Source organism: Gossypium hirsutum, chromosome A11 (genome assembly GCF_007990345.1).
Source record: "Gossypium hirsutum isolate 1008001.06 chromosome A11, Gossypium_hirsutum_v2.1, whole genome shotgun sequence".
NCBI lineage: Eukaryota > Viridiplantae > Streptophyta > Magnoliopsida > Malvales > Malvaceae > Gossypium > Gossypium hirsutum.
The window spans coordinates 50276652-50304535 of NC_053434.1; positions in this window are offsets into that span (position 1 = coordinate 50276652).

The window sequence follows — 27884 nt, forward strand, 5'->3', positions numbered from 1 at the left end:
CCGTATGAGATTACCGAAAGAATAGGACCAGTAGTGTAACAACTCGATTTTAGGGCTAGTTGGAATAGTGGTTTCAGGACCATAAATTAGATGCAGTAAATTTCTTTTTATTATATTTTTATAGTCTACAATTTCATGAATGATTTCGTGAAAATGTCATTCAAAAATTTTGACGTTTGGGCACTCCATTTAGTCAAAAGAACTAAATTATAAAGAGTGCAAAAGATGAGTTCTACATGCTAGAGGTGTCCAATTTCTATGAGATTTTAAATTAGAGATCCTTAGATGATAATTAGACCAATTTTTACGTTAGTGCACAAAAATAGACTTGGAAAGATAAAATTTTAAAAAAAGGTGAAAAAGGGCATTTTGGTTATTTAGTAAATAAAAGAATAAAAATGGGAAAATCAAGCCAAACTTTGTCTATCTTTCTTCAACCTTGGTCAAAATTTTCAAGCCCTCTATAGCTAGAGTTTTTTCATCTTTCAAGCTTGATAATAAGTGCATTCTAGCCTCGTTTTTAATGCTCTTTACATTTTTGAAGTCGTATTCACCCGATCTTTCCATTTCTACCATTTTTTTGAAGTAGAGTTCATATTTAAAATTTTACCCATGTGTGACATACATGTGTTTTGATGTTTAATGGTAGAAAATGAAAGTTTCATGTGTAATAAACAACTTTTACTAAGTGATTATCCATGAAAACACCAAAAAATGGACCTATTTGAAACACCCCTTACCCGTGTTTGACGCCAAGATGAGATACGAGGCATTATCGGACTTAATCACAAGCAAACATACAAAACGACCATAAAATTTCATTCAGATCCATTCCATTCATACATAAGCAAATTGTCCCTTACATGGGTCTACGAGGCCCAAAACATACACAGGGAGTGGTTCAAGACTAAACCGAGTACTTTAGAAAAACTTAGAAAATTTTCCTACTTTAAAGAGTCACACACTTGGGACACGCCCGTGTCCTCAGCCCGTGTAACTCTATGTTTATGACATCATCAACTCAATTAGGGTCACATGGCCAAGTCACACACTCGTGTGCTTAGGCAGTGTGGCGAATTAAATTCCAAATATTAAGTGCAAACTTCACACGACCTGGGCACACGCCCATGTCTTGAGGCTGTGTTCTTTACATGGCTGAGACATTGTGTCTCTACTCGTGTGTTTACTATTGGGCATTCTGTTTCACCTAATTAGGGTGCAGGGGATACACGATTGAATCACATGCCCATGGGGCAAACCATGTGTCACACATGGCCTAGACACACGCCTGTGTGTCTACCCGTGTGGACAACTTTGAGGCTATCTTCCAAGCCATTTGTCACCCTTAAATGCTCACTCACACATACATTTTTGATGGCATGCAACATAGTATATTTAGTCACTCAAATACTCATAAACATGATTAATCCATGACTTTGTAATGTCAACATATCACCTATCCAAACCATCATGCTTTCATATGGAATTCCACACCAATTTCATATTTATTCATCATGATAAACCTACTTTCAATTTACTCAATTATACCATAGCTTTGGTCATACTTATTAGCCACAATTCATTCATTTAGCACATATTCCATTCATCTCACATATCATCCACAAGCAACCACATCAAGCATAACACATTGCATGCATGCATAATTAATTAGGGTTACAACCCAAATAATCAATATGAACCATATCACATGGCTATATACAAAATGAATCAAATATTGCCATAATCCAACACATTTGGCTAAACCAATATGACATATATCAAAAAGACTAAGTCTCTATACATGCCATACTCAAAATGTTGAGACGAACTATACCTAATTTTCCAATTGATAGTGTGATCGAAAACTCCGACGTTCTCTGATCCCCAAGCTAGCTTGGTGACACTATAAGAAAAAGGAAAGAAAATGGGGGTAAGCTTTAAAGCTTAGTAAGCTCACATGTAAATAAAATGCAATTTAAACAAGACTTAATCATATATTTAACATAATAAACATAATCTTGCATTTTATTATCAAATCACTTAAATTTATTCTACATATATATTCTTACCACAAGTTCATCATATCCATGGTATCCTCATGAGTTTGATGTACATACTTGTGCCCACTTGCACATAATAACTTACTTTCTCGTCTTTGATGTATTCATTAAGATTACCTATTGAACTTCTCTTTAGACTACCCGTTGAACACTTGGAATACCATAAGATACATCGGAATCTCACACCTAAGTGCCCCACATGTAGCCATCGTGACCCCATATCACATATCACATGTTGCTCACTTTCGAGCTACCTATGGGTCTGCTCACTCGAGCTGTCGGTCAAGATGTAGCTACATGGGCTACTCACACAAGCTGTCAGGTATTCACAACACATGCTAGACTACCCAGCCACCAGTAGAACATACAAGACCAGTATCCAGAACCCCATAATATGTGTTGCATATATCATGAGCTCAGACTACATAACTCATGAGCTCAGATCGCATAGTCCCTATTGACATGTCACTTGTATCCTAAACTATTCCTAAGGTTCAAACTAGATTCTTTGATACCACATTTCCATCGAACTTGCTCGTAATGTCGATTTCAATATCCATAACACTAATTGCATACTCATGGAATAACACCAATTCCATACTCATGGAATAATCAAAGCATAATTCATAACAAAATTTAAGCATTAAACACATGATACAACATCACATTAATTATATATGTACTTACCATACATGCAATATTAAAGCATTTAAAATATGGTACATACTGCATAATTTGCATATGAACTTACCTCGGTACAAAATGATAGAAACGAGCATAATCCTCATAAACCTTGTTTTTCCCCTGATCAAGACCCGAATCACGTTTTTCTTGATCTATAATGCCAAATTTAGCTTGTTCAATACACACATTATTTGAATTGACCCCTAATTCATACTATAGTAAAATTATCTTTTTACCCCTAACTATTCATTTATTTACACTATAGTCCCTAGGATTGTAAAATGAAATGCATGCATTTTCTTGGTTACCCAAGCCTAGTCGATTCATATTCTAACTCATATCAGCCCTCATTTCTCATTAAATCACATTTCTACTACCCATTTCTACATCTTTTACAGTTAAGTCCTTTTTAGGTGTTTTCACAAAAAATCGCTTAGTAAAAGATGTTACACTCACATCAAACTTGCATATTCTTTCATTAAATGTAACATCCCGAATTAGGGTCTAGTCAGAATAGTGGTTTCGAGACCACAAATTTGAAATAGAAATAATTATTGTATGATTATTTGATGGTCCATGATATGATTGCATATTTGTGTAAATTTTTCATGAAGAAATTCTATGCCTAAAATGTCCAATTTAAAGTTAGAGACTAATTTGAATAATATGCAAAACTTGTGTTCTAGAAGCTTCAAGCCTGAAATTGCATTGGATTATTAATTAGAGGTCCTTAAATAGAAATTTGACCAAGTTCTAAAAATTTGGACAAAAATGGGCATGAATAAGAAAATTTTGAAAGAAAGGCTTAAAGGGCATTTTTGTTGTTTGGTAAATAAAAAATAAAAAGGGGAAAATAAGTCAAAAACTTGATCATCTTCTCCAAGTGCTAGCCGAAATTTCCAAGAGCCGTAGCTAGGGTTTTGTTCAACTTTTCAAGCTTGGTTGTAAGTGCTCTCAAGCCCAGTTTTTTTATTTTATTTTTTACATTTTTGAGATCCTTGAAGTGTGACAGCCCAAAACTGACCCTAGTCGGGAAGTGGTTTCGGGACTGCTAAACCGAGTCACCGAAATGTTTGAATGTGATATTATTGTCTAAAATATGTGATTATGAATGTGTGGAAAATTTCAAGCTTCGATTTAGTCAATTGCATGTGAATTTAGTCCATAGGACTTATGTGAGAAAGTTTTAAAAATGTGATAGGGTAATTTATAAGGACCAATTTAAGCAAGGAGTGAAAATATTGGCTTTGCATGTCAAATACCCTTTTTTTATACATAGTGGCCGGCCATGATGGAGCATATATTAGACTATGTGGTAAATTTCCATGAAGTGGACATTATTTTAAGTAAAAGAAAAGAAATGATAAAAGAAATATTAAGGATACTAAAAGAAAAAAAAAGAAGGAGGGAGGTTATCACCTTGTTCATCTTGGCCGGTTGTAGAGAGGAAGAGAGGAGGGTAGCATTCGGTCATTTGAAACCTAAGGAAGGTTAGTCTTTTGTTTGGTTTTTGATAATTTTCACATTTTTGATATCATTGCTTTGTGTTCTTTAAACCCCATGGTTCAATTTTGTGAATTGATGATGATTTTGTGTTGTTGTCGATAGACTAACTAAGTCGGCTCACTTTATCCCCGTGCGTACGGATTTTTCATTGGATAAACTAGCTGAATTGTATGTTTCTCAGATTGTGAGATTACACGGGGTACCGATTTCTATTGTGTCGGATAGAGATCCGAGATTCACCTCGCGATTTTGGAAGAAATTGCAAGAAGCTTTGGGTACCAAGCTGCATTTTAGCACCGCTTTTCATCCACAAACCGATGGTCAATCCGAGCGGATAATTCAGATACTTGAGGATATTTTGAGATGTTGCATCCTCGAGTTCAGTAGTTCATGGGAACAGTATTTACCTTTGATTGAATTCGCTTACAACAATAGTTTTCAATCAAGTATTAAGATGGCACCTTACGAGGCTTTGTACGGTCGTAAATGCCGTACACCATTGTTTTGGACAGAGCTCGGTGAAAGTAAAATTTTCGGAGTTGATTTGATTAAAGATGCCGAGCAGAAAGTAAAGGTAATCCGTGAAAGTCTGAAGGTAGCCACAGATCGTCAAAAGTCGTATGCGGATTTGAAAAGAAAAGACATTGAATATCAGGTTGGAGATAAATTGTTTCTTAAAGTTTCGCCTTGGAAAAAGGTACTCAGATTCGGCCATAAGGGCAAATTGAGTCCGAGGTTCATTGGGCCATATGAAATATCCGAAAGAATTGGTCCAGTGGCATATAGATTGATTTTACCCACTGAACTTGAAAGGATTCACAACGTTTTTCATGTTTCGATGCTTCGACGTTATAGATCCGATCCATCACATGTGATTAATCCCTCGGAAGTTGAAATTCAATCTGACTTGAGTTATGAAGAAGAACCGATTCGTATCCTAGCTCGTGAAGTGAAAGAGTTGCGAAACAGAAGGGTTCCGTTGGTTAAGGTGTTATGGCTCAAACACGGGATCGAGGAAGCTACTTGGGAAACTGAGAGCTCGATGAAAGAACGATACCCAAACCTATTCACCGGTAAGATTTTCGGGGACGAAAATTTCTTAAGTGGGGGAGAGTGTGACAGCCCAAAACTGACCCTAGTCGGGAAGTGGTTTCGGGACTGCTAAACCGAGTCACCGAAATGTTTGAATGTGATATTATTGTCTAAAATATGTGATTATGAATGTGTGGAAAATTTCAAGCTTCGATTTAGTCAATTGCATGTGAATTTAGTCCATAGGACTTATGTGAGAAAGTTTTAAAAATGTGATAGGGTAATTTATAAGGACCAATTTAAGCAAGGAGTGAAAATATTGGCTTTGCATGTCAAATACCCTTTTTTTATACATAGTGGCCGGCCATGATGGAGCATATATTAGACTATGTTGTAAATTTCCATGAAGTGGACATTATTTTAAGTAAAAGAAAAGAAATGATAAAAGAAATATTAAGGATACTAAAAGAAAAAAAAAGAAGGAGGGAGGTTATCACCTTGTTCATCTTGGCCGGTTGTAGAGAGGAAGAGAGGAGGGTAGCATTCGGTCATTTGAAACCTAAGGAAGGTTAGTCTTTTGTTTGGTTTTTGATAATTTTCACATTTTTGATATCATTGCTTTGTGTTCTTTAAACCCCATGGTTCAATTTTGTGAATTGATGATGATTTTGTGTTTTGCCATTGATGAGTGCTTGAGCGTTTTGATAGTTGTTGATGAAAAATGAAAGATATGTTAAAGATTAATATGTTTTGTGTTGAAGTTTTTGGTGATTTTGAGTAGTTAGGGCTAAATTACAAAAATAAATTTTTGAAGGACTCAAAGGTGAAATAAATGAAATGTATGGACTTATATGGGTACTAGGAAGATTCGGCCCTTAAGGAGTGTGACCAAATTTTGTGTATTTTGTGTTTTGTGGAATAAAGACTAAATTGTGAAAGTGCGAAATATTAGGGGTAAAAATGTAATTTACCCATTTATGCGTTATTAGACTAAATTGAATGAAAATATGTTAAAACGAGATTTATTTGAATATGTTAAGATCAAGAAACCAAGAAATTGGATTTAGATCGGGGAAAATCGAAAGTAGTTGAGTAGCCGATCAATTAGTCGACGACATCCGAAGAAAGTTATAAGCAATTAGATATTAAAATTTCGGAATAAATGTTAGTTATATATGCTGAAATGGAAATATGATAAATGTATATATAGCTGAATATGATATGTGTGAATTATATGTTAAATTAAGGCTTGGTAAGCTAGCTATTAAGGTGAAATGCTAATGTTAGTATTTGATTTGGTAATAATCTGTTTGGAGACAGCAGCAGTAAGGTGATTTTGGAAAATCGCCATAATTTGTAGGAGTTGAATTAGAAGCTGAGTGAATTATGTCATTAAAGCTTGAAGAGTCTATTTTCTTACAAAAGAAACTATAAAAACAAAAGAGTTACCGATCTTGAGATATTTGAAGTATTGTGGGGCTGAGTCAAAATGACTACTGGATTCCCTGTTCTGTTTTTAGAAAATCATTATAAATTGTACAAAAATGATTATAAGATAAAATTTATATTCTTAGACTCCTTAATGAGTCTAGTTTCAAATGAGATCAAATACAACACATTTTGAATTCTGTAAAATGAGAAATTGGATTCGTAGTGAAGAGTGGTCAGAATAGTCAAACAGTGAAACAGGGGAAACTTTAAGAAAAATCTGGTATTGATTGGCCAAGCCTAAAATTCTGAAAATTTTATGTATGGAAGATATACGAGTCTATATTCAGGGAAAATTAACGGCAAGTGATTTGGAGTTTAGTAGCTCCAGTTATAAATAATTTAGTAACTACTGCTCAGGAAAACAGCTCGTAGTGAATATGTGATTTTGTTGTAAACATTAATGAAAATTTGCCAATGAATTATTTATTGATTATTATAAAGCTTACTATAATCTATGTGTGTGAAAGTCGGATCAATATATATATTATTCTGAAAGTAATACTTGAATAGTCGATTAATGACTATTTTAAATTTTGTTGAACTTAAGCTCAAGAGCAAAGGGGAACTAGATCCGATAAAGGGAAGGAAAAAGTAATTGAATAGCCATTGAAGTCGTTCGACGACATCTGAGGTAAGTCTTCGAGTAATGACCCTACTTGAATTATATTGAAATGATTAGTCATACTATGACGGATAGTCGAATGTGCTTAGAGACTATGTTATAAAGCCGATTGAAATCATGCTCTTTGTGTGTGGCTATTGAGCCGAAATTTGAAAGGTTTAATAAATGTTTTTTGTTTGAGCCTTAGTAACGAAGAAATGATATGGATGTGTTATGATTATTGATATATGTGTGCATGAGCATTGGAATATATCCGGGCTAAGACCCGAAGGCAATTACGCGAGTTGATATATCCGGGCTATGACCCGAAGGCAATTATGCGAGTTGATATATCCGGGCTAAGACCCGAAGGCAATTATGCAAGTTGATATATCCGGGCTAAGACCCGAAGGCAATTATGCAAGTTGATATGTCCGGGTTAAGACCCGAAGGCAAATGTGTTTGCGGCTATATCCGGTTAAATACCGAAGAGACTTGGGTTTGAATGTGAGCGCTTGGTGCTGTAATAAATTCTATTAATACGCTCGACTAAACCGAACGATAAGGTATGTTTGCATGTGCTTCAGAAAAGTCGATTAGTTTTAAATAGTCTTCGTGAAATCGACTAATGAATTTTCGGCTTTTAGAAAGGTTGATACCTTGTGTATATATGTTGATGAAGTGTGAAGTAAGTATGATTATGAGAATGTGTGTTAATAAAGTGACTTAGTTAGCTATGTGAATGTAATACTGTAGTCAAAGCCGATTTCATTACTTGAAACTTACTAAGCTTAAAATGCTTACCCGGTTGCTTTGGCTCTCTGTTTTATAGATTTTGTTCGTTAGCTATCGGATTCGGGATCAGCGAAGTCGAAGTCATCCACACTATCAAAGCTCTTTTGGTACTCTTTTAGTTAAACTCTGGATATGGCATGTATAGGACTACCCCCTGTTGTTTAAGTACTTTTTGTGATGTATGTGTGTAAAGCCATGCGAAAATGGCTCGTAGAAGTGGAGTATGGCATTAGACCATTTGTGTTTATGTATGTATATATGGTTTCACGATGTGACTATGGTTTGGAATGGAAGTGTTGGGCAAATGATCAGCCATTGGAATGGCTAAATATGATCATATGTGGACCTATGTATGACAAAACCCTAGTTGGTCCATGGTAACCACGAAATAGGTAAAGTTTACCTTGAAAACAGATGCTGACAGCAGCAGTGGTGTGGATTTGAAAAATCACAAAAATTTGTAGGAATGGAATTAAATAGTGAATAAATTATGTAATCGAACCTTGATGAATCTATTTTCATATGAAAGTAACGAAACAATCATATGAACAGTATATTAAGATATATTAAAGTTCTCGTGAAACAGGGCCAGAACGGTTTCTGGATCTCCTGTTTCGACTTTGAAAATTTACCTTAAATTAACCAGAGATATTTAGGAGTCATACCATATATGTATATATTCCTATCTGAGTCTAGTTTCTATAGAAACAAACGGCATCAGTATTGGAGCCCTGTACAAGGAGATATCCAAGTCGTAATGCGCAAAGGTCAGGGTAGTCGATCCCTGTAACATGGGAGAATTTGACTAATAAACTGTACTAATTGGCCCGACAAAAAATTCTAGAAAAAAATATGTAGATGGGCATGTGAGTCTAGTTTCAGGGAAAAATCACGAAACTGATTTTCGAGTTGTGAAACTCAAGATATGATTTTTAAAGCGACTATTACGCAGATTGCCAGTGTCTGGAAAATTTTTAAAAGTCTGTTAACACCTCGTGTTCGACTCCGGTGACGGTCTCGGGTTCGGGGTGTTACATGAAGCATGATCTATCCATTTCTAGCAATTTTGAAGTAGGGTTCATGTTTGAAACTTGACCTATGTGTGACATGTTTATATTTTGATGTTTAATGGAAGAATATGAAAGTTTGATGTGTGTTTAACATTTTTACTAAGTGATTTTTGATAGAAATGCATGAAAAGGACTTATTTGTAAAAGATGTAAAAATGGATAGTAGAAATGTGATTCAATGAGAAATGTTGTAACACCCCAAACCTGGCCCAGACGTTATGGCCGAATCTGACGTGCCACATTGAAGTTAAAAATCCATGTTTCATTTTAGTATTTTATAAACCGACTTTTGTTGAGCTAACCAAGTGAATGGAAGCTGGGCACCAGGTAGGAATCCGTAACAGAAGAGGTGAGCGATGAAGGCTGCTTAAGTACCAAGCTCTTTGATTGGATCCAATACTAGACATGCCCAGCCATTGCCACACTTGGTTACAACGAGTTGAAATTTCTTTGATAAATCGATTAATCGTGACGTTGTGTTATTTTGGAAACAAGTATCGTTTTAAAAACGCGTCCTAAGTCTAGCCCATTTGAATTATTATTGTAACGCCCCCACGCCCAAGACCGTCACCGGAGTCGAGTATGAGGTGTTACTAAGCTTAATTTAACATATTTAGAACTTTGGATTATTTATTTCTACATTCACAGCATTTAAGCTACTTGCATCACAGTCACAAGAAAAATCATATCTCGAGTTACGAAACTCGAAATCAAGATCTGTAAATTTTCCCTAAATCTAGACTCATATACCTATCTACTAATTTTTTTCTAGAATTTTTGGTTGGGCCAATTAGTACAGTTTATTAGTTAAAGTTACTCCTGTTTCAGGACTTGGCTGGTCTGACCTCTGTTTACTACGAACCACATTTCTCTCTGTAAAAAATCCATATGACTATGACGTTTGTTTCTAATGAAACTAGACTCAATAAGGATTCTGATAATATAAAATACACTACCTAATTATATCTTTAATATTTATGGTGAATTTCTAAAGTTGGAACAGGGGATCCAGAAACTGCTATGACCCTGTTTCACTAAAATTCAAATATCTTGTAACATATAATTTCTTTACCTGTTTCATTTGTTTCATGTGAAACTAGACATAATAAGCTTCAATTTGATATGTATTCCATCACCAAGTTCAATTTCTATGATTTTTAGTAAATTTTTAAACTCGCGTCAGTGTTGCTGTAGTATTCTGTTTATGGCAAATTTCATCCCTTTTATAAGTTTTTATGCACTAAGTATCTTAATAATTTTCCTTAACATCAAATATAATCTAAACTAAATATTTTCATAATTTATCACTATCAAGCATTTCCTCAACCATTGCATCACCATACCATAAGATCATTTACACAAAAAAAGTATATTGCTATACATGCCATACTTAAATTTACAAGCCATTACCAAAAGTCTTCCGGATAGTGTGACTGAGCCTTCGACCTATCCCGACTCCTGAGCTGGCTTGTCCAAAACTACAATGAGTAAGAAGGAGGGAGTAAGCATAAATGCTTAGTAAGTTCATATGCAAATAATAAGTAACATAACAAACAGTCATACCAATCAACATTAGCATGTATCACTAAAACACATATCACATTTTTAATCATTTTTCATCATCTTATTACCTTATCGTGGTTGTATCAATACTCAACCCGAGGGTTAAATACATACCTGTCCAAAATAACCATTTCACATCACTCACCAATACTTCTCTTTACATCTCGAATATTCCTCCATTGAGTAGAACTTTACCCGTTGAACACATCGGAATATAATTCGGATACATGGATAACTTGCACATAAGTGCCATATATGCAATCAAGCAATCATGTAACCCGCCCATAAGCGAACTCGGACTCAACTCAACGAGCTCAGGCGTTCGCATCCATAAGTGAACTCGGACTCAACTCAACGAGTTCGGATGCCTAGTTACATCTCACGAACTCGGACTCAACTCAACGAGTTCGGACATTCGCATCCATAAGTGAACTCGGACTCAACTCAACAAGTTCGGATGCTCAATCATCCTAGTGACATGTCACTTGTATCCTAATCTATTCCTAAGGTTCAAATGGGATTTTTCCTCGAACACTTATCCTTGCCGTCTTCCGTAGAATGCCGAAATCAATACTCGGTAACAATTATATTTAACAAGTAGTTCACATAATTTACATATTATTTGAAATTAACCACAAAGCATACATTTCATAATAAAATTCAGCATAATATATAATTAACATCAATAACTTAAAAATAACCATTATGATACATTATTTACACATGAACTTACCTTGGTACCAAAATACAAAGATTTTGCAATTTAGTCCACAATCTTTTCTTTTCCTCGATTGAGGTCGATTCCACGTCTTTCTTGATCTAAAATAACACATTTAGCTTATTTAATACTCACATTATCAAATTAATCCTTAACTCAAATTTTGGCAAAATTACAATTTTACCCCTAAACTTTTGCATATTTACATTTTTTCCCCTAGGCTCGGGATTAAAATTTATTCCTTATTCTTATGTTTTACAACATGCTGATCACTTTTCTCTTCTATGGCAACATCAAATTCTCACTCTAACATGTACTTGTGACTATTAGGTATTTTTACCGATTAAGCCCTTTTACTCGTTTTTGCTTAAAATCGAGTAGTACAAGTTGTCTAACATAATTTAAAACTTCATATTCTATCATAAAACATCAAAATACACAAATTTCACCTATGGGTATTTTTCCAAATATAAACCCTAGGTTAAATTATTGCTAACATAAGCTTTATCGAGTTACCGGGATCTCAAAATCATAAAAATCATTAAAAACGGGGCTTGGAATCACTTAGTATGGAGCTTGGAAGCTTGAAACAAACCCTAGCTATGGAGAACCCTTGAAATTTCGGCCTAATGAAGAAGATGGACAAAAATTGGCTTTTAATTTTGTTTTTAATTCATTTTGATAACTAAATGACCAAAATACCCTTACTACTAAACTTTCCAAAAATTCCTTCCATGTCCTAATTTTGTCCATGAACTTAAAATTGGTCAAATTGCTATTTAAGACCTCCTCATTAATATTCCAAAACAATTTCATACTAAAAACTTCTAGAATGCAAGTTTTGCAACTTATTCGATTTAGTCCCTACTTTCAATTTAAGCACTTTAGGCATAGAATTTCATCACGAAATTTTCACACAATCATGCAATCATATCATAAACCTAAAAGTAATTATAAAATAATTATTTCTATCTCAGATTTATGGTCACGAAACCACTATTCCGATTAGGCCCTAATTCGGGATATTACAACTCTCCCCCTTTAAGGATTTTCGTCCTCGAAAATCTTACCGGTAAACAGATGTGGGTATTGATTTCTTATAGTTTCTTTGGATTCCCATGTAGCTTCTTCTACTCCATGCCTTTGCCACAACACCTTCACAAGTGCAACATTTTTATTCCTTAGTTGTTTGACCTCTCGAGCTAAAATCTTAATCGGTTCTTCTTCGTAGGTCATATCTGGTTGTAGTTCAATTTCTGTCGGTGAAACTACATGTGAAGGATCCGAACGATACCTACGTAACATAGATACGTGGAACACATCATGAATCTTCTCTAATTCAGGTGGTAATGCTAGCCGATATGCTACCGGTCCAACTTTTTCAATTACTTCATACGGCCTAACAAAACGCGGACTTAATTTACCCTTCCGTCCAAATCTAAGGACTTTCTTCCACGGAGTCACCTTTAAAAATACTTTATCACCAACTTGAAATTCAATGTCCTTTCGCTTTAGGTTTGCATAAGATTTCTGTCTATCTGAAGCAGCTTTCAAACAATCTCGAATTATCTTCACTTTTTCTTCAGTTTCTTTTATTAGATCAACTCCATAAATCTGATTTTCCTTGAGTTCAGTCCAATACAATAGCGTTCGACACTTACGACCATATAATGCTTCATAAGGTGCCATTTTCAAGCTCGTCTGATAACTATTATTGTAAGCAAATTCCACCAACGGTAAGTATCTTTCCCAACTTCCTTGAAATTCCAATACACAACATCTAAGCATACCTTCAAGAATCTGAATTATTCTTTCTGATTGTCCATCAGTTTGTGGATGAAAAGCAGTACTGAAATTTAACTTCGTACCTAACGCGTCTTGCAACTTTTGCCAAAACCGCGAGGTAAACCTTGGATCTCTATATGAAATAATCGATAATGGTATTCCGTGTAATCTAACAATTTCTCTAATATATAGTTCAGCCAACTTGTTAAGAGAATAATCCGTACGTACCGGGATAAAATGAGCCGACTTAGTTAATCTGTCAACTATTACCCAGATGGCATCTTTCTTTCCCGGAGTCAATGGCAATCCTGAAACAAAATCCATAGTAATCCGATCCCATTTCCATTCAGGAACCATAATAGGCTGGAGTAATCCTGAAGGTACTTGGTGTTCAGCTTTCACCTGTTGACAAATTAAGCATTTGGATACAAACTCTGATATATCTCTTTTCATTCCATTCCACCAATACATTTTCTTCAAGTCATTATACATTTTCGTACTACCCGGATGAATCGAGAAATAACCACTATGTGCTTCCTGTAGGATCTTTTGAATCAATTCCTCATTCTTCGGTACACAAATCCGATCTTTAAACATTAAGCACCCATCAGAACCAATTCTGAAATCTGATCCCGTATCAGCTTCACACTGTTTTCTTTTGGCTAGCAAATCTTGATCATTTTTCTGAGCTTCAAAAATCTCTTGTAAAAACATTGGTATTGCTCTTAACTCTGCTAGATTCGAACCATCATCTGACACTTTCAACTGAGTGTTCATAACTCTCAAAGCAAACAACAACTTTCTGCTCAAAGCATCAGCAACCACATTCGCTTTTCCCGGATGATAATCAATAACAAGCCCGTAATCTTTCAATAATTCCAACCATCTTCGTTGTCTTAAATTCAAGTCTTTTTGTGACATCAAGTACTTAAGACTTTTATGGTCGGTATATACCTGGCACTTTTCACCATACAAATAATGTCGCCAAATTTTCAAAGCAAACACCACCGTAGCCAATTCCAAATCGTGAGTAGGATAATTCCTCTCATGAGGTTTTAACTGTCTCGAAGCATAAGCCACCACTTTTCCTTCTTGCATGAGTACACACCCCAAACCATTTAGAGAAGCATCACTATACACCACAAATTCTTTACCTAATTCGGGTTGTACCAACACTGGTGCTTCAGTTAATAACTTTTTCAATTCTTCAAAACTCTGTTGACATTCTTCCGTCCATTCAAATTTAACATCCTTTCGGAGTAGTCTAGTCATAGGAGCAGCAATTATAGAAAATCCATTTACAAACCGCCGATAATACCCAGCTAGCCCCAAGAAACTTCTAACTTCAGTTACATTTTTCGGTGGTTTCCAATCAACAATGGCTGAAATTTTACAAGGATCAACCCGTATACCATCACCTGAAACAATATGACCCAAAAATCCAACTTCCCGGAGCCAAAATTCACTTTTACTAAACTTAGCATACAGCTGCTTATCTCTCAAAGTTTGCAAAACTATCCTCAAATGCTCAGCATGCTCTCTCTCATCTTTTGAATAAATTAAAATATCATCTATAAACACCACAACAAATCTGTCCAAGTATGGTCGAAATATGCGATTCATTAAATCCATAAACACAGCAGGAGCATTTGTCAACCCGAATGGCATAACTAAAAATTCATAATGACCGTACCTTGTTCTAAAAGCAGTTTTAGGCACATCCGACTCCTTTACCCACAGTTGGTAATACCCAGATCTTAAGTCAATCTTTGAAAACCATGTCGCTCCTTTTAGCTGATCAAACAAATCATCAATTCTTGGCAACGGATACTTGTTTTTGATTTTCACCTTGTTTAACTGTCGATAATCAACACACAACCTCATAGAACCATCCTTCTTTTTCACAAATAACACGGGAGCACCCCAAGGTGAAAAACTCGGTCTCACAAAACCTTTATCAGTCAACTCTTGCAACTGCGACTTTAATTCCTTCAACTCTGTTGGTGCCATTCTATACGGAGCAATCGAAATCGGAGCTGTTCCCGGTATCAAATCAATACCAAATTCTACTTCCCTGACTGGAGGCAAACCCGGCAATTCTTCTGGAAATACGTCCGCAAATTCACACACAACCGGCACTGATTGAACTTTCTTTTCAACTTCTTTTGTATTAATTACATACGCCAAATAAGCTTCATAACCCTTTCTCAGATATCTTTGAGCCAACATTGAAGAAATCACACTAGGCAATGCCTCTGATTTATCTGATTCAACCCGCAGAGTTTCACCATTTCCACACTTTAATTCTATAATCTTTTCTTTGCAATTTATTTTAGCATCATGCAATGTCAACCAATCCATACCCAAAATAACATCAAACTCATAAAACGGCAACAACATCAAGTTGGCCGGAAAGTAATGATCCCGAATCATTAAAGGACATTTCTTACATACTTTATCGACAGTCACACATTTGCCTAACGGATTTGACACTCTAATCATAAATTCTGTGTTCTCAACAGGTATATTCATACTAGACACCAATTTCATGCACACATATGAATGAGTAGAACCGGGATCAATCAAAGAAATAACATTAACATTATAGAGGGAAAATGTACCGGTAATCACATCAGGTAAGGAAGCATCTTCACGCGCTTTAATAACATAAGTTCTAGCCGGAGCTCTTCCTTCAAGTCTAACTGGTGCATCCCTGGCTTCATTCTTACTGCTTGCTTCGCTCCCAGCTTTTCTTGGATATCTTCCTCTCGATTCCGCCCCACTTGTTTTTGTATTCTGAATTTTTTCTTTTTCAGCTCTCTCTGGGCAGTCTCTAATAAAATGATCTGAAGAACCACATCGAAAACATTCATTTGCTCTACACGGACCAAAATGATTTCTACCACACCGCTGGCACTCAGGTTTAACAAATCTCGATGTCCCTACACTGGCTGCCGAAGTAGTCTGGGATTTAGGACCCACATTTTGCTTCTTATAATTCCCATATGATTGCCCAGCTGAAGCTTGGGAACGAGATTCATATTCCTTGACTTTCCAGGTTACTGTGAAAATGAACTACTCATCGGTCTTTTCTTCCAATTTCTAGTCTCAGCCTCCACCTTTTTCTTTTCTTTAAGTAATTCTTCGGCCTTACAAGCTCGATCAACCAATACTACCATTTCTTTTAATTCAAGAATTCCAACAAATACCTTGATGTCTTCGTTGAGCCCGTCTTCAAATCATCGGCACATCTTGGCCTCTGTAGGAACATACTCTCTGGCATACTTACTTAATCGAACAAACTCTCTTTCATATTCTGTAACCATCATATTACCTTGCTTCAGCTCAAGAAGTTCTTTGCGCTTCTGATCAATAAATCTTTCACTATTATATTTCTTCTGAAACTCTTCTTGAAAGAATTCCCAAGTTATTTTCTCTTTCGGTACCACCGAAATCAAAGTCTTCCACCAATTATAAGCTGAATCCTTCAACAAAGATATAGCGCATTTCAAACATTCTTCAGGTGTACAAGATAATTCGTCAAATACCCGGATTGAATTTTCAAGCCAAAACTCTGCTCTCTCAGCATCATCATCAATAATTTCTTTAAATTCTTCAGCCCCTTGTTTATGAATTCTGTCAACGGGGGTTCTGTGAAATTTTATCATATCCATACCTTGAGACATCGGGGGTACAGGTTGAGGAATTGGGGGAGGTGGGGGAGGTCGTACATTTGGGTTCGTACGAACGAACTCAGAGTACCATGCACTCATCATTTGGAGAAAGGCTTCCCGATCCCTTTCTCCTCCTCCCTGACCAACAGTAGGAGGTGGGTTTTCAGTCGGCGCTGCCCCTTCAGCCGGAGCTGGCGCATTACTCTCTACTTCATCTGCCACAGATGGATCGGGATCCATTTACTATATAAAAATCATTTTAAAAGGTCAGAAGTCGTCACACTATCACAATTCATACATATGGCATATATAGCAAAATTCGTACATACAACACGTAGTCCGAGAACCGACTAAACCTGCTCTGATACCACTAAATGTAACGCTCCCACGCCTGAGACCGTCACCGGAGTCGAGTATGAGGTGTTACTAAGCTTAATTTAACATATTTAGAACTTTGGATTATTTATTTCTACATTCACAGCTTTTAAGCTACTTGCATCACAGTCACAAGAAAAATCATATCTCGAGTTACAAAACTCGAAATCAAGATCTGTAAATTTTCCCTAAATCTAGACTCATATACCTATCTATTAATTTTTTTCTAGAATTTTTGGTTGGGCCAATTAGTACGGTTTATTAGTTAAAGTTACCCCTATTTCAGGACTTGGCTCGTCTGACCTCTGTTTACTACGAACCACATTTCTCTCTGTAAAAAATCCATATGACTATGAGGTTTGTTTCTAATGAAACTACACTCAATAATGATTCTGAGAATATAAAATACACTACCTAATTATATCTTTAAAATTTATGGTGAATTTCTAAAGTTGGAACAGGGGATCCTGAAACTGCTATGACCCTGTTTCACTAAAATTCAAATATCTTGTAACATATAATTCCTTTACCTGTTTCATTTGTTTCATGTGAAACTAGACATAATAAGCTTCAATTTGATATGTATTCCATCACCAAGTTCAATTTCTATGATTTTTAGTAAATTTTTAAACTCGCGTCAGTGTTGCTGCAGTATTCTGTTTATGGCAAATTTCATCCCTTTTATAAGTTTTTATGCACTAAGTATCTTAATAATTTTCCTTAACATCAAATATAATCTAAACTAAATATTTTCATAATTTATCATTATCAAGCATTTCCTCAACCATTCCATCACCATACCATAAGATCATTTACACAAAAAAAGTATATTGCTATACATGCCATACTTAAATTTACAAGCCATTACCAAAAGTCTTCCGGATAGTGTGACTGAGCCTTCGACCTATCCCGACTCCTGAGCTGGCTTGTCCAAAACTACAATGAGTAAGAAGGAGGGAGTAAGCATAAATGCTTAGTAAGTTCATATGCAAATAATAAGTAACATAACAAACAGTCATACCAATCAACATTAGCATGAATCACTAAAACACATATCACATTTTTAATCAATTTTCATCATCTTATTACCTTATCGTGGTTGTATCAATACTCAACCCGAGGGTTAAATACATACCTGTCCAAAATAACCATTTCACATCACTCACCAATACTTCTCTTTACATCTCGAATATTCCTCCATTGAGTAGAACTTTACCCGTTGAACACAACGGAATATAATTCGGATACATGGATAACTTGCACATAAGTGCCATATATGCAATCAAGCAATCATGTAACCCGCCCATAAGCGAACTCGGACTCAACTCAACGAGCTCAGGCGTTCGCATCCATAAGTGAACTCGGACTCAACTCAACGAGTTCGGATGCCTAGTTACATCTCACGAACTCGGACTCAACTCAACGAGTTCGGACATTCGCATCCATAAGTGAACTCAGACTCAACTCAACGAGTTCGGATGCTAAATCATCCTAGTGACATGTCACTTGTATCCTAATCTATTCCTAAGGTTCAAACGGGATTTTTCCTCGAACACTTATCCTTGCCGTCTTCCGTAGAATGCCGAAATCAATACTCGGTAACAATTATATTTAACAAGTAGTTCACATAATTTACATATTATTTGAAATTAACCACAAAGCATACATTTCATAATAAAATTTAGCATAACATATTATTAACATCAATAACTTAAAAATAACCATTATGATACATTATTTACACATGAACTTACCTTGGTACCAAAATACAAAGATTTTGCAATTTAGTCCACAATCTTTTCTTTTCCTCGATTGAGGTCGATTCCACGTCTTTCTTGATCTAAAATAACACATTTAGCTTATTTAATACTCACATTATCAAATTAATCCTTAACTCAAATTTTGGCAAAATTACAATTTTACCCCTAAACTTTTGCATATTTACATTTTTTCCCCTAGGCTCGGGATTAAAATTTATTCCTTATTCTTATGTTTTACAACATGCTGATCACTTTTCTCTTCTATGGCAACATCAAATTCTCACTCTAACATGTACTTGTGACTATTAGGTATTTTTACCGATTAAGCCCTTTTACTCGTTTTTGCTTAAAATCGAGTAGTACAAGTTGTCTAACATAATTTAAAACTTCATATTCTATCATAAAACATCAAAATACACAAAATTCACCTATGAGTATTTTTCCAAATATAAACCCTAGGTTAAATTATTGCTAACATAAGCTTTATCGAGTTACCGGGATCTCAAAATCGTAAAAATCATTAAAAACAGGGCTTGGAATCACTTATTATGGAGCTTGGAAGCTTGAAACAAACCCTAGCTATGGAGAACCCTTGAAATTTCGGCCTAATGAAGAAGATGGACAAAAATTGGCTTTTAATTTTGTTTTTAATTCATTTTAATAACTAAATGACCAAAATACCCTTACTACTAAACTTTCCAAAAATTCCTTCCATGTCCAAATTTTGTCCATGAACTTAAAATTGGTCAAATTGCTATTTAAGACCTCCTCATTAATATTCCAAAACAATTTCATACTAAAAACTTCTAGAATGCAAGTTTTGCAACTTATTCGATTTAGTCCCTACTTTCAATTTAAGCACTTTGGGCATAGAATTTCATCACGAAATTTTCACACAATCATGCAATCATATCATAAACCTAAAAATAATTATAAAATAATTATTTCTATCTCAGATTTATGGTCATGAAACCACTATTCTGATTAGGCCCTAATTCGGGATATTACAATTATCAACCAGTTTAAAGTTATAAAAAGAGAAATAAATAAAATAAACCCAGAAAAATAAAGTTAAAATGGCCTTATTACAATCCAAAAATAAATACTAAATGAAGTAACCAAAAGAAACCAGTCCTTTATTTTAAAAGCCTAAAAGCGATCACCGTGGCCACTCTGAATCCCCTCCGGCTCCAAGTCCCCATATCAAGGGCCACCTGCAAGGTTAAGGAAAGGGGGTGAGTTTAGAAACTCAGTGTGCAACAAGCCCCTTTCAGAGCCCAAAACAATATCAGCCTGCTGGGCCTAATCCCAAATTCCATCTCAGCATATACTGGGCCGAAGCCTTTTCATATTTCATATTTCATATTTCATAACACTGGGCCGAAGCCTTTACTGTAAACGGTATGGCCCATAGGCCCATTTCAATATCACATGTAATGTCAATGAAAGAGTGGAAGCCCATTTGGGGAGACTACTCAACCCACCATCCGCTACTCTCCACCCTTACCAACCAAATGTTTATGTTTAAGTCCGGTAACTCCTCGAATCTTGTCCCAGTGTTGGATATGGGAAGGGGGTGTTATATTTAATGGTATCAGGATTATGGTTTAGTTCATTCTTGGACTAATGTAGCATGTGTATGAGTCTAACTATACATGCCATACATATATTATGATAGTGTGACGACTCTGGACAATTTAAAAATGTGTTTAATATAGTAAATGGATCCCGATAGAGTAGTGGCATATGATGTTGAAAGTAACACGCCTACTCCTGCTGAAGGAGCAGTGTCGTCTGATAGTAGACCCACAACTGTTAGTAGAGGAAAATGAGGTAAAGAAGCCTTTCTCCATATGATGGATGCCTGGTACATGGAGTTCGTTCGAATAAACTCGACTACTCAACCTCTTCCACCCCTTCAAAATCCTCAACCCGTACCCCAAGTTCCTCAAGGTATGGACTTTATGAGATTTCATAGAACCCTAGTTGATAAAATTTCAAAGCAAGGAGCTGAGGAATTTAGGGCCAATGCTGATGATGACCCCGAGAAAGTGAAATTTTGGCTTGAGAATTCTATTCGGGAATTCGATGAGCTATCATTCACACCCAAAGAGTGTCTGAAGTGTGCTATTTCCTTATTGAGAGATGCGGCATATCATTGGTGGAAGATACTAGTTTTGGTGGTTTCGAAAGAAAGGGTCACATGGGAATTTTTTCAAGAGGAGTTCCGAAAGAAATACATGAGTGAATGATTCATCAATCAAAAGTGCAAGGAATTTCTTGACTTGAAACAAGGCCGCATGTCAGTTACTGAGTATGAAAGAGAGTTTGTCCGACTTAGAAATTATGCTCGAGAGTGTGTATCCTCTAAAGCTAAAATGTGTAGAAGGTTTAAAGATGGAATTAATTAGGATATTAGAGTGTTAGTGGGTATTCTTGAGCTAAAAGAATTTGTTGTGCCCGTTAATCGGGCTTATAAAGCCGAGGAACTAACCAAGAAAAAAGAGAAAATTCGAGGCTGAGGCTAGAGATTTAAGAAAAAGGCTGATGAGCAAGTCATTTTCATCTCAGTCTAAGAAATCCAGAGATATGTATTCTCGTTCTCATGTTTCAGTTTAGTCGGTTATTACCGACGACTTGTGAAAGGGTTTTCTATGATCGCTGCTCCTATGATGAGGTTTCTTCAAAAGGATGTTAAGTTCGAGTGGTCAGAAAAGTGTTAGCAAAGCTTCAAGAAATTGAAGATGCTATTGACTAAAGCACCGATTTTGGCACAACCTGAGTCAGGTAAAGAATTTTTGATTTATAGTGATGCTTCCTTAAATGGTTTAGGATGTGTACTTATGCAAGAAGGTAAAGTCATGGCTTACGCTTTGAGGCAGTTCAAGCCTCACGAGAAGAACTATCCAACACATGATTTAGAGTTGGCTGCCATAGTGTTTGCTTTGAAGATTTGGTGACATTATCTATTTGGTGAGAAATGTCATGTCTACACTGATCACAAAAGTCTTAAGTACTTGATGACTCAAAAGGACTTGAACTTGCAGCAACGAAGATGGTTAGAAGTGTAAAAAATTATGAGCTTGTGATTGATTACCATCTGGGTACGACAAATGTGGTCACCGACAATTTGAGTAGGAAGTCTTTTTCTTCCTTGAGGGCTACAGATACACGACTGACTTTATCAGGTGATGGTTCAATTCTAGCCGAGTTGAGAGCTAGACCGACTTTTCTTCAACAGATTTGAGATGCTTAGAAAGTTGATAAAGAGTTACAAGCAAAAAGAGTTTAGTGTGAGTCTAGTAGTGAACCGGATTTTCTGAGTGACTCCAATGGTTGTTTGAGATTTTGTGGTAGGATTTGTGTTCCGAAAGACACTAAGTTGATTCAGAATATTTTACATGAAGCACACAACAGTTGTTTGTCAGTTCACCGGGCAGCATGTAACACCCCAAAACTCGGCCTAGACGTTATGGCCGAATCTGCGATGTCACATTAAAGTGTTTTTCGAAACACATAATTTCGTTGCAAAATCCATTCTATACTAAAACCTTGTTGTGTTCTCGTACAAAAATTTTGAATATCTTGTTGAATATTAAAACTAAAGTTGATTTAGCAAAGTGTTAATCATATTAGATCGTTATTGCTCTTTAAAAACAATGTTTGTTGCGGAAGCTTTTCAAAATGTGTTGCACTAGCGTGGTGTTTTGAAATGCATTTAACTCTTTGAAAACCCGTAGCCTACTACTAACATATATGATTCAAAGTATATAAATACCAAATCCAAATTAAAAACTTAAAGATGCCTTATTACAAAACAAATACCCAGATTAAATTACTTAGAAACTAGAAGTTTAAAATAGGAACAAAAGCAGTTGTGTGGCCACCATTGAGTCCCTCGTAGCACCGATCCGCCTAAGGATTACCTACATAGAAAAGTAGAAGGGTGAGTTTATGAAAGCTCATTGTGTAATCCCTTAACAATAGTCAGTCATACAGTAGGCAAATACAGTTTGGGCCTAAGCCCATTTCAGTAACAGTCTAGTACCAGTTAGGGCCTCAGCCCATTACAATCTCAGTATCAGTGTGGGCCTTAGCCCATTTCAATAACAGTAATAGAAATGCAATTAGAAGTCCTACCCTTCTATCCTCTACACTCTACTCTGTCCAGCCCTACACTCATGTGGGGATAAAATCGACCCACCCATCCCCATACTCCAAAATATATATAGTACCGATTATGGCACTAAACAATATTTGTAATAGAGCTGCCAGTACAGTACACTTCCTTCAAATATATTAAACCCATCACCATGCAATATGTCATGTCATAATATCATACGTGAATGCAAAAATGTCGTGCTCGAATACAGTCACACATATCAAAGGGGCATATCAGTCATTTTACCTCATAGGGGTATAACAGTCATTTCATCAGTATAGGGTCTAAGTATACTTACCGACCCAACAGTAAGTCCACAGTCGTCTCAGGCGACCCGTGCAACCTTAACGGTCAAACAGTGAAAATGGCCCCAAAGCCCATAACATGGCCATGTGGGCCCACACGCCTATATGGCCTACAAAGCCCAAAGATGGCCTTGGTCGTGTAAACTAAACAGCCTGGCCCACTAATCTCCACACTTTCATGTGGTTTACCCCTATAAGGCCTACGAGCCTCAAAGGCCCACACAGCCCATTTTGGCCCAACATGGCCCAAAACGGCCTAAGCCCATGAAATCGCTCATGGTGGCCTCTACGATCAAACGACCATGTTTTACGCGTTCAGATTACTACACGAGCGACCGCTTGCTCGTGTAGGGTCAATAGTTATATACTCTAGCTTTTGCTGATTTACAATGATAACAGTGTCGTTACATACCTGTTTGCGAAAATGCACATCTAGCTCAAGAGTTCCCCAACCTATATCAACACGATACACTATCAGTCCTTTAATCTATGGGGTTAACAATCCCTTAAATTACACTTAACCAAACTATAACTTAACACCTACCTTGATCGAATGATTAAGACTCCTCACACTTCAATCAATACCGAAGATTGATTATAGGCTCTTATAGATCATCTGCACTCAAATTGAAACCTATTAACTTTTATTAGAAATGCTTGCACAAACAGTTTGAACCAACATATAGCACTTACCAAAATCTCAAAACTGATTTTAGGGAAGGAAGACAATATGCCTTCTATCTCAAAAAGAAAACCCACACCACCGAGGTAAGGCTAGCACCAGCACGCCTCTAGCCATAAACGACAGAAAAAAGGAAGTTAGAAGTAATATCACTACACAGAGAGAAAGAGTGAGAGAATAGAGAAGAACCACTCACCTATCGATTGTTCAAAGAAGAACTACAAAACTGAAACAATAGGAGAGAAAGCTACACAGAAATCGGCCCTAGTATCCAAATGAAAAGAGAGGGAAGAAGGTGTAATCAGTTATAGGGAAAGTCAATTGATAAAAAGGGAGAAGAGAGGAAGAATCAAACAAAACCAAAACTAAAACCTAAACAAGTTTGAGAAAAAGGAAAGGGAGGTTCAGCTAAACAAAAAGAACAAGGGGAAGAATGACTGTTAAAGATGTAGAGAGAACAGAGGGGGTTAGTTGGTAAAACATTGTTGGAGAGCAAAACCCAAACAACAAGTTCCCAATTGGTCACACTTAGTATTCAGCTACCCAAAAAAAAAAGCACAAACCAAAGAAAGAAAAGGAGCAAAAAGAGTAATAACTACCAAAAATGGAGAACAAAACCATACAATTCTGGCACTAAGAGCCTATGACTGAATTGGCATACTGAAGTTCCCACACTCAGCAAACTACTCCCACACACCTCAACCTCCCTAAATTCTCTCCTAAAATCCCTCCCAAATCACTCCCACCGGTCATTATCCAAGTCCTCCCATCCAAAATCCTCCTAAAACTCGGCCGCACGCTCCCCTCACCCCTTAAACACTCCAACGACCCATTAGCTTCAGAGTTCTACTGATATTTAACTTCCTACACGGCACAGCAACAAAATAAAACATTCCTTGTGTGACACAGGACTTGAACTCAAGACCTTTAGCCGCAATGACACGCCACTTACCCCTTGACCAGCAAGCCATTTCTGTCATTCTCTACTCACATTAATTTAAAAGTCTGCTAACTAAAGGCAAGGGTTACTTCAAGTAAGAACAAAATTTCTGCACAAGCCAAGACTTGAACTCAAGACTCCTCTGACAGTTCTTAGGACACTTAACCACTAAAGCAAGCATGCTTTTGTGTGGCACAACATACAGAAAATAAGTACCTAAATTTTGGGGCATTACACAACACAAAAATGTATAATGACTTGAAGAAAATGTATTGGTGGAATGGTATGAAAAGAGATATCTTAGAGTTTCTATCGAAATGCTTAGTTTGTCAACAAGGAAAGGCTGAACACCAAGTACCATCAGGTTTACTTCAACTTATCCTGGTTCCAGAGTGGAAATGGGATCGAATTATTGTGGATTTTGTGATAGGTTTGCCTTTAACTCTGAGAAAGAAAGATGCCATATGGGTTATTGTCGATAGACTGACTAAATCAGCTTATTTTATCCAAGTGCGTACCGATTAATCACTTGATAAGTTAGTTGAATTGTACGTTGAATTGTACGTCAGTGAAATTGTTAGACTTCATGGAGTACCTATATTGATTGTATCGAATAGAGATCCGAGATTCATTTTATAATTTTGGAAGAAGCTACAAGAAGCTTTGGGTACAAAAATGAATTTTAGTACTATTTTCCATCCGCAGAGTGATGGTCAGTCTAAGTGAGTGATTCAGATTTTGGAAGACATGCTCCGATGTTGTGTATTGGAATTCCAAGGTAGTTGGGAAAAATAGTTACTGTTGGTGGAGTTTGCCTATAACAACATTTTGTAGTTGAGTTTGAAAATGGCACCTTATGAGGCATTATATGGACGTAAGTGTAGAACACCCTTATATTGGACTGAACTTAGAGATAATCAGATTCATGGAGTTGATCTGGTTAAAGAAACCAGAGAAAAGGTAAAAGTAATTTGTGATTGTTTGAAAGCTATTTCGGATAGACAAAAATCTTACGCAGATTTGAAACAGAAAGGGATTGTGTTTTAGGTTAGTGATAAGGTATTTTTGAAAGTGTCTCCATGGAAAAAGGTTTTGAGATTTTGTAGAAAAGGAAAGTTTAGTCCTTATTTTATAGGGCCGTATGAGATCATCGAAAGAATAGGGCCGGTTGCCTATCGATTGGCTTTACCGTCCGAGTTGGAGAAGATTCATGATGTGTTTCATGTGTCTATGTTGTGTCACTACCGATCTGATCCTTCACATGTGATTTCACCAGCAAAGGTTGAGATTCCACTAGATATGACTTATGGTGAGGAACCCTTAAGATTCTGGCACGAGAAGTCAAACAGTTTAGAAAAAAAAATTGCCTTGGTGAAAGTGTTATGGTAGAGACTGTAACACCCCTAACCTATATTCGTCACCAGAATAGGTTATGAGGCATTACTGGACTTATAACATAATTCAGAACATTCATTTATCAATAAATCAACTCATTTCAATCAAAGTTATTCATTTACACTTAGAACATGCTTAATTCAAGAAAAAATAACTTAAAACATGCATTCAGGACTAAATTGATAACATTTGAAAAATTTGGGAAACATAGAAAAAAATTTTGATACAGAGGTCACACGCTCGTGTGTTTAGGCTGTGTGCCTCGCACCTCCACTATAATAGCTCGATTTAGGGCCTAGTCAGAATAGTGGCCTCGAGACCAAAAATTCGATGTTAGAAAAAATATTTTTTTATTATTTTGATGTACAAGCATGTTTTTAAGAGTACGTGAAAAATTTGGTGAGTCAATTTTAGCGCTTGGAAGCCTAATTGAGAAAAAAGGACTAAATTGCATAAAGTGCAAAAGTCTTAAATTGATAGCTAAGGGTGTTAAATTTCATGAAACCTAAATTAGGGGTCTTTAAAGGGAAAATAGACCCTAGAAAGGATGCTAGCCGGCCATAAGGGACATAAGAAAGAGAAATAGTCAAAATTAGGTAAGTTGGTGACCAATTTTGACTAAAATAGAAATAAAATAAGAGAAAGATGATATCACCTTCCCATCTTATTCTCTACCACTGAAATTTTTAGCAAAATAAGGGTTTTGGAGCTTAAAAATTTTAGCAAATTTAAGCCTTCACAAGTAAGTGATTTTCAAACCCTTTGTTGAATATTTTTGTACTTTTGATACCCTTGAAGCTTAAGCTTTCAAATAAGGGTACTATTTTGCAAAATGATTAAGAGTTTAGGGTTTTGGTATGAAAGCATTTGTAATGTTTTCTGAGTTTTTATGGAAGAAAATGAGTCTTGGGTGTCTTATAAACAACTTTTGTGAAAGGTGTTAGCATGAAAACACCTAAAAGGACTATTTTGCATAAGTTGTAAAATAGATGATAAGTGTGTGAAATAGTGGGAATTTGGAGTTGCTATAAGAGTAGAAAGGGTTTGGATAGGCTTACGGTGTGAAGAAATTCGATAAAAATCAATTTTCAGGCTTAGGGGTAAATGGTCATTTTGCAAAAGTCTAAGGGCAAATTGGTCATTTTGCTCAATTATGAATTGTAGAGTGCCTAGATTGATAAAGTGACTAAATAAGTGCATTTTGTTATTATCGATCAAGAAAGACCGAATCCAAATCTAGACCGGGGGAAAGCCAAACAAGTCGACTAAATCGACTAGTCGCCACA